The sequence below is a fragment of the Danio rerio genome, chromosome 12 (assembly GCF_049306965.1).
Source record: "Danio rerio strain Tuebingen ecotype United States chromosome 12, GRCz12tu, whole genome shotgun sequence".
In the NCBI taxonomy this organism is placed as follows: Eukaryota; Metazoa; Chordata; class Actinopteri; order Cypriniformes; family Danionidae; genus Danio; species Danio rerio.
The window spans coordinates 38507708-38517500 of NC_133187.1; the positions used below are offsets into that span (position 1 = coordinate 38507708).

General features: G+C 32.2%; 1 long non-coding RNA gene across 3 annotated transcripts in view; it reads left to right on the forward strand.

Moving 5' to 3' along the window:
- Window positions 1–9793, forward strand: part of LOC141376855 (uncharacterized) — a 95350-nt gene that overhangs the window by 40338 nt on the left and 45219 nt on the right. The window lies entirely within an intron of this gene.

Sequence of the window (9793 nt, forward strand, 5' to 3'; positions counted from 1 at the left end):
TTACTAATACTGGGTTGGACCCCCTTTTGCCTTCAAAACTGTTAATCCTTTTTGGCATAGATTCAACAAGGTACTGGAAATATTCAGAGATTATGGTCCATATTACACACACACACACACACACACACACACACACACACACTATACACACACTATAAAAAAATCCTGGTTGCCCTATTTTTTTTAAGCTGAATCAAATTAACCCTAACTTATAAAATTAAGTTAGAACATAAAACAGTATATATTTAATAAGTTGCAATGAATTAACAACATAGGCTGTTATGACTAATTGATCATATAGATTTTTCTACATATATAATATATATGGTAAATAGTATATATAGAGTATATAGTAGTACACACACACAATTTCATCAAAATATCTCCAACCTTAATAATAATTTGTAATAATGTCACCTTGCATTTATAAGGTTCTATCTGCGTTCTGAATGATTTTGAGATATTGAGCTCCAAAGTTTTTGCATTCCATATAGCAAACAGTATGTGTGTAACATTTCAGTTTTAAATAAAAAAAAATCTTAATGTAAACAACTAATAAAAAAAAACATCCAATAATGTTATTAAGTTGTCATTTAATAAGAATGTGTCAATAACTCAACTTTGACAAAAATGTCAGATAGAACCTTAAAATTCTAAGATGACGATAAGATGGCAAATAGAGGAAAAATTATATGTTATGTTTACGTTTTCCACCTCACCTGATTTATATAACCACATTACCTTGTTAAACAATGATAACCCGCATATTGACAGAACGCTCCAATTTTATTACTTGCAAACTAAATTAGCATGCACAGAAATAAAGCAACATTAACACATCGAGGTCATTAATTGCCAGAATCCTGTGTAATCTGTCAGACAGTGCCATGGGTGTGTGGTGCGTCTCCTTGGGTCAGTACCATGTCTTCGACAGTGGTGATATTACATGACCACTCCCCACCACATGATGTACTGATCCAGTGTGACCAATTTTCACCAACAAGTAATCCAATTCATTTTTTCAGTCAGAAATTCACAAAGAAACATAAAGCAATGTAGTCTTTTAGTTTTCATTTGAAAACATAATTTTTTTTAAGCCTTACACAGCTAAAAATAAATGCATCATCATAACGCCATCCTTAAGTCATTGCCAAGGAAAGTAAATAAAAGTAAATGTGAAAAAAAGTCAAATATTCTAATGCACAGATTGTGCTGTTATTCCTGTACAAAATGTTTTCATTCTTATTCCTGTCGTATAATAAACAGTTTTATTTTTTATGATATTTATTGCTTATTTTTTTGCTTTATATATATATGTGTAGTAAAGAGGCTGTATGGGTGCTGATATTACCTAAATATATCATGGCTATCAGCCAATCAGATTCGACATCCAGACAGAACTGTTGTGTCTATATATATATATATATATATATATATATATATATATATATATATATATATATATATATATATATATATATATATATATATATATATACACACAGTATATATATATACACACACAGTATATATATATATATATATATATATATATATATATACACAGTATATATATATACTGTATATACTGTATATATATATATATATATATATATATATATATATATATATATATATATATATACTGTATATACTGTATATATATATATATATATATATATATATATATATATATATATATATATATATATGTGTGTGTATGTGTATATATAGATGTGTATATATATATATGTGTATATATATATATGTGTGTGTGTGTGTGTGTATATATATATATATATATATATATATATATATATATATATATATATATATATATATATATATATAATGGCACTCTATAGTTTACTGTCGTTAACCTATTGAAAAAGAAGGGTAACACTCTGATAGGTAATACTGCCAAGGCAGAGTGTACATCTATATCGAATGGTCATTTGAATTTTAGTATGACCCAGTGGATTACTTGTAAGCATAGTCACTTGTATCACAATGTACCTGTCCTTTTAACTAAATAGGATAAGTAAATAATTCAGTGTTTTGTGTACTGTTTACAGACAGTTACATATTTCTTGTTACATAATCAACTAGACATATGTTATCAGGTTACATTTCAAAAATATTTTAGTGTAAAAAGGTCATTTGAAATAATAATTCAGTTTTTTCTGTATTTTTGATTTAATAAACTGCCTCTGTAAACAGAAGCAGCTTCTTCCAAAACTTTTGAATCATATAAATGTTTTAGGATGGAAGTTTAGGGTAAACACTACCTTGTTTGCCCGACTCATCTTCCTTTTCCCCTCTCTCTCTCTCTCTCTTGCACACTCATCAACCCTTTGAAAATGAAAGAAAACATACATGGCCACATGAGGCGCTTTTCCTGGCACAATAAAATACCTGCTTCACTGCCAAATGCAATATTTCCCTATCCAGCTTACTCATACATGGTCAGACAAGTGATAATAGTGTTGAAGCCACCAGACTGCTGCTGGCTTAAAAGAGATAACAAGATGAGCATTTCAAACTTGAACCCTTTTTTTGTGAGCATCCACGCCGGTAAGCAGGAAACCTTTTAAGACTGGCCTGTTTGGCAGTGATTCAGAGAAGTGGCGCTGTGAGCACAGGGTGAACGAGGACAGAGAGAGGACGAATAAATGCTGTTTATAGAGATGCTTTTACATGTTTAACAATATTCCAACATTAACATGATTAAGACAGTACTCTGATTAGGAATGTGCTGTATTAACGGATATTTATGATTATCTTAAAGAGACAGTTAATCTAAAAATGAATGGTGTGTCATTATTTACTTACACTTAGTTCCGAATCTGCTTGTGAAATATATTCACAAAAGAAGATATTTTGAAGAATGGTGGAAACTGGAAATCATGGGTGGAAATATATGGCGATCTATTTTCCAACATTGTTCAAAATATTGTGTTTTATGTTCAAAAGGAGAGATACAACTCATAGAGATTTAAATCTACTTGACGGTAAAAAATTACTATTGAATTACAATTTTTTGTTGTGTTATAACTTTTAACAATAGCAGTGGTCAACAGTTCTGTGGCAAACAAACAAGCTTTTTGGCTTTAAAGAAAAATTTGGATCCCCTGTCGCCTTGGTATGACAAATAATTACCTCTACTTGAAGCTTTCATACCATGGTACCTTAACAAAGACGAACTGTGGAGGGAAAAACATGGAGTTCATGTCGAATGGCATGGTGTTGTGATAATAGTGTGTGTCCTTAATCAATATTTGTACTTCAGCACATTAAACGGCAACATGAAAAAATCTAAAAGCAACTCATGTAAACACCTCAATGATTGTTTTATTTAAAACAAGATAAATAATTAGATTTGATTTATTTAGATTGGATGTAAACATACCCAGTGATGGTTAAAACTTTCACAAGAAGCAATGAATAATTAAAGAGCCCCTATTATGTTTTTTTGAAAATTATCATTCATGCAGTGTGTAACAGCTCTAATTTAGTGGAAACATCCAGCTGAGGTTTAAATCTGAAAGTTCACAGTGTTTAAAATTATTGATTCTTTTGAGTCGACTCAGAGTCAGATGAATGATTCAACCTTTTTTTGTTCAGATCTTTTGTCTGAATGTGTCGGTTCCGGTAAAACCGGATTGATCATGACATGAAGGTTGCTATCACTGACAGATGGCTAGACTTGCGGCTGTGGGAAATAAAGGGTTAAAGTTTATTTTCATAACAATACCACAGTATATGTGCTTTGTTCCTGTTATTTTTCTGATGATTTATACTAGAGCTGAAGATCTTTGCACGAACCCGATGGGACCCGACGGGTTTGAGTGGGTTCGGGCTTAGTTTCTATAATTTTAGATGGGGTTGGGCTTGCTCTCCGGATTGCTTGGTAAATGAACAATCATTTGATGCATTTCGATTAGCGTGAGAAAGTAATCAAATCATTTGTTACAACATTAAAACACCAGACACAAGGTGAAACAAATGATAGAGAAGCCAAAAACAGCTAATTTTGCGTAGTGGGAATATGTACAGCAAGCTGACAGGGAAAATGACAAGGTCACTCGCTACCAGGGCTGGACTGGGGCAAAAAATCTGCCCTGGCATTTTGGGCCAGAGCGGCCCACTAAATTCAATCAAAATGCTATCTATCTATGCACGTCCAATATTTTTATCAACTCATATTCTATAAAACACAAAAGCCATATATATGAAATAAATAAATAAATACAAACTTTAATCTCAATTTAATTTCTGTATACTGTCCATAAAGATATTTGTTGAGTTCAAAAAAATACACTATTCATTTATTTATTTTTCTTCGCATAAGTCCCTTATTTATCAGGGGTTGCCGCAGTGGAATGAACTGCCAACTATTCCAGCATGTTTTATGCAGCAGATGCCTTTCCAGCCACAACCCAATATTGGAAATCACTCATACACACTCATTCACACACACTCATACACTACAGCCAATTTAGCTTATTCAATACACTATTCACTCAGCCTATATTCAATAATAAACATAACAAAAACTGCCTGCTAATGCATGGCTAAATCTTCAAAGGGAACCGTGTACTTTATAACCTTATTTACCTCAACCTGTTTGCTGTTTCACTATCTAAACAATGAAAACATAATATAAGTCAAATTTGTTTCATTTTGATATTATGATTAACAGACACCAAACAGCCTCGTGTAGCTGCATATTTATATGAGCATTATCTTCACTCTGCATATTTATAACAAAACAGGGCTTAAAAATAACTGTCTCCTTTCATTTCCATTGAAAAGAATGAACTTTACCCCGTCTCTTTTGCAGAATATCAGTTTTAATAATCAATAATGGCCATTATAACAGTATAACGTATATTAAATTTAAACGATAAAGGTAAGCAATCAGTCAATGTGCAGAATCAGTGTATGTGGTTACATAAATTAATATATTAGCTTATCTTTGCACTCAGCCAAAACTGAGAACAAGTGATTCAAAAGACATAAGAGTTGTTAGATAGAGACAACAAGATGAATTCAATATCACGTTTAACAACTACAGTATAGTGAGATGAGATCAGATCCAGCAGATGAACTGTCTGACATGCACTATACTCTCATCTGGGGTTTATGCTCACCCGCTGAACTACTGGCTGAAGGTCTTGGCAGAGAGTGTGTGGTCACGTGATTTGCGCTTTTAGCCGTGTACTAGAATGAACAGAGAACTTTTCAGAACCGCTAAATGAAACCCCGGTGTATTTCCCGCGATTTCTCTGCGCCTCCCTTGCGTTTCTTCTCTCTGACTCTCGACTATTTTGAAAAATACACACAGACGACGCACGCTCACACAGGGTCCAAAATAGGAGTTTGTGATTGGGCCAGCCCAATGTCAGTAAAGAAAAGAACCAATGGGCTGAAGAGTGTCACATGGGCCGGCCCGGTCTGTCTGGCCGGGAAAAAAAGCATCTACTTTCAGATAGTCACAGATCACAGGAGCGTCAATTAATAAGGCAGAAAAAAACGATAGGCTGCAAAGCCTTTTATGGGCTGATCAGATCATAAGACGATGATCAGCCCGGCCCAAAAAGTATGTCGGCCCACCGGGAAAGTGCCCGGTTTGCCAGATGGCCAGTCTGCCCCTGCTCGCTACATTGAAACCGCTGTCATGGAAAATGACATAGACGTTCTTGGCTGGTGAAAGATGAAGCACTTCTATACCAAAACTTTTGCCAGATCAGTAGTACTACTGTATGCTTACTGGCCAATAGCAGCAGCAGTGAAAGGGTGTTCAGTGCTGCTGGACGCACCATCAGTAAGTGCAGGACCGCGCTAACTCCATCTATGCGCCTCCACAAAAACACATAGCATAATCTTAGTGAGTAAAGTATTTTCAAATTATAACTAAAAATGTATCAAATCAAAAATCCATAATGTAGTCAGAGTACATAGGCTAATGTTGGCATTATTCTTGGCTTTAAAGCCGGATTGTGAAGAGAAGTGGTAAAACAAATCCCGCAGAGCCTTCATGTTAATTTCGTTATTGCCAAATACCCGTCATAATTTAGAATTTATTTAAATTTAATTTGTTAGGAAAGTCTTATTTTTATTGGTGTTTAGGGCAATTTAAAGGATAAGTTTATGTACCTAGGCCTATTTAGAGTGCTGAGATGTTACAATGTTACAGAGGACTTATTTTATTTCTTTGTTCCATCTTCTAAGTGGCCTATGGCTTTTGTTTTGTTAAAACATTTATATGACTCACATTTCTTATTTACTTACTGACTTATTTCTCGCCCATAATCTCAGTTGGACAACATCTTGAAATTTGCAGATGGCTACTTTTTAAAAGGCTTAAGCCTTTTCATGTCACACATCTAAGTTACAATGACAGTGAATATGTGGAATAAGTGGAACATGCAGTGAATCTTTATTTAATAGAATAAATATATTCAATCTAATTATTTAATCTTTATTTATTAGAAAAAATATATAAATAATAATTGAATAAATGGGGCGGCATGGTGGCTATGTGGTTAGCACTGTCGCCTCACAGCAAGGTCGATGGTTCAAGTCCCGTTCGAGTTTGCATGTTCTCCCTGTGTTTGTGTGGGATTCCTCTGGGTGCTCGGGTTTCCCCCCACAGTCCAAACACATGCGCTATAGGTGAATTGAATAAATATAAATTGCCCGAACCGCCAACTGTGAGGCGAATGTGCTGCCCGCTGCGCCACTGCGTTGCCCGCATTTTATTTATTTTTTATCTTTTATTTTATTTTATTCAACTAGATTTACATTAGGGCATAAGGTCTGTCTCATGTTGGTCTCAACTAATAATAATATATATATATATATATATATATATATATATATATATATATATATATATATATATATATATATATATATATATATTTATTTATTTATTTATTTTTATAAATTTAATTAATTAATTAATTTTTTTATTCAACTGGATTTAGATTGAGGCATAAGGTCTGTCTCATGTTGGTCTTAACAAATAATAATTAATTAAATTTTTTATTTATTTATTTTTTTATATTTTATTTTATATTATATTTTATTTTGTTTTATTTTATATGGATTGAGATTGAGGCAAAAGTTTCATTTTGGTCCCAATTAATTATAACTTATTTTAATTTTCTTTTTCCCTTATCATTTTATGCCAAAAGACAATGACAGACGTCAAATAAATAAAAAATCTCATTTCTCAATGCCAATGAAAAATCTCAGAATTCTGTTTTTAATTTGACACCATGTTAAACAGGCTTTCTTTTCAATTTGCAGCCACTGAACATAGGAAATCTTTTGTGCCGCCAATTAAATGAAGATTAAAAAGAATTAACAAACCACAGATCCTTATTCTTTTTCTCCAAACATGCCAGCCTTTTCAGAAATGTGACCATCTTTCAAAGCATTTCAGCTCTGCAACGACTACTTTACGTTTAGATTGAGAGGCTTTTTGTGGCGTCTGGGTTTGTTAATTCTAAATGGCACATTGACCAATTTACATATTATTCCCTCATCCATTTCAATCCTGGAGTTCAGCCAGCTTTGTTTTTTGTCTGTGACGTGAGCCGGTTTTCTCACCTGGGCCACCGGTGGAAAAGGCATCCATACACTATCTTTTTGTCTGGCTGTGATCAGATCTGTATTAATGAGCAGGTCTTCACCGTGGGACTTCCTCTTTAGTGAGTGACACTGAGATGAATAGCGCTGGTTTGAGAACAACAGGCGGCTGTCAAAGACAAACGAGAGAGCAGGCCACCGATGAGCCGCGCCAGACAGAGCGACTGGCTGCAGATTTGTCTCTCGCTTGAATATTTCACTGAGATTGATAGGCATGCATGTACGACGGGTTGAAACGCAGACACGGGGCGTCCCATGTGTGTACTGTATGTGTTCGAGAGAATGCTAGAAGGGGAAACAAAGCGAGGCAGCTGGATGAAGTCCACGGAAAACAAAATAGATTATTTACATTTTTGTTTTTAGGTTTGTTTTGTTTTTATTTTAACTCGTACTCGTTAGTTTTATTTTTTTCTTTTTTAATCTTTTTTGTGTTTTATTTTGTTTTGCTTCATTTTATTTTGTGTTGTTTTGTTTTGCTTTGTTTTATTTTATTTTGTGCTTTGTTTTATTTTATTTTATTCTGTTTTGCTTTCCTTTATTTTGCTTTTATTTTATTTATTTTGTGTTTAGATTTTTAATTTTTTTTGCTTTGCTTTGCTTTGCTTTTGCTTTATGTTTTGTTAATAACATGCGCTTTGTGGTTGTACCTAATATATATACAGTTGAAGTTAGAATTATTAGCCCCCTATTTATTTTTTCCCCCAGTTTCAGAGAGCAGATTTTCTCAACACATTTCTAAACATAATAGTTTTAATAACTCATCTCTAATAACTAATTTATTTTACCTTTGCCATGATGACAGTAAATAACATTTGAATAATAATAATATTTGACACTTCTATACAGCTTAGCTAGATTAATTAGGTTAACTGGGCAGGTTAGGCAAGTTAATGTATAAAGATGGTTTGTTTCGTAGTCTAATGAAAATAAAAATTGTTTAAAGAGGCTAATAAAAGAAGTAGATAACAAGAAGACTTTCTCCAGAAGACAAAATATTATCAGACATACTGTGAAAATTTTCTTGCTCTGTTAAACATCATTTGGAAAATATTTTAAAAAGAAAAAAAGACATCAAAGGGGGGCTAATAATTTTGACTTCAACTGTATATATAGTAATATTATTAATAATAATAGTCATGTTCTTTGGATTAATTCTTTAATTTAATCATATTTTATATTGATACAGTTTAGATCCTATTTCTATATAATCCTAAATAATAATAATAATAATAATAATAATAATAATAATAATAATAGTATTAGTATTAATAATTAGTCATGTTCTTTGGCAGAATTATTTTATTTTAGTTTAATCATATATTTAAACTCATGAATTTTAAGTCCTATTAAATTTTGTTTTGGTATAAGCATTGCCTCATATTGGTCACAGTAAATAATGATGACATTGCTTTGTTTAATTTAATTTAGTTTTTATTATATTATTTTATATTATATTATATCTTAATGTATTATATTTTATTATATTATATTTTATTTTATGTTATGAATAATGATGACATTCTCTTAGTAATTGTACCCCAAGGAGAGCTTTCATTTAGGTAGAAGCTTTGTGTCTTAATGGTCACAATTAATAATAATGACATTTAATATTCTATTAATTTATTAATAATGAGGACATGCTTTTAGTTATTGTACCTCAATGAAACAAAAAATATATTATTTGAATAAAATTTGTATAGAATTTTTTATTTTTTTATCATTTGAATATTAAATTAAATAATATATCATATATAAATATTATATAACTTTATTAATTTTTTTTACATTTGTTGTCATTTTGTAAATGATATTAGTCTTAGACTTATTTTTTTATATAACTGGTATTCATTGAGGTATTTGTCTCAATGGTCATAATTAATAATGATGACTTATATTTTATTTTCATTCATTCATTTTCTTTCGGCTTTGTCCTTTTATTCATCGGGGGCTGCCACAGTGGAATGAACCGACAACTTATCCAGAATGTTTTATGCTGGTGGATGCCCTTCCAGCAGCAACTCAGAACTGGGAAACACCCATACACTCACACCCACTCTCATACATTACAGCCAGTTTAGCTTACCCAGTTCATCTGTACCGCATAGTCTTTGGACAGTGGGGGAAACCTATGTTT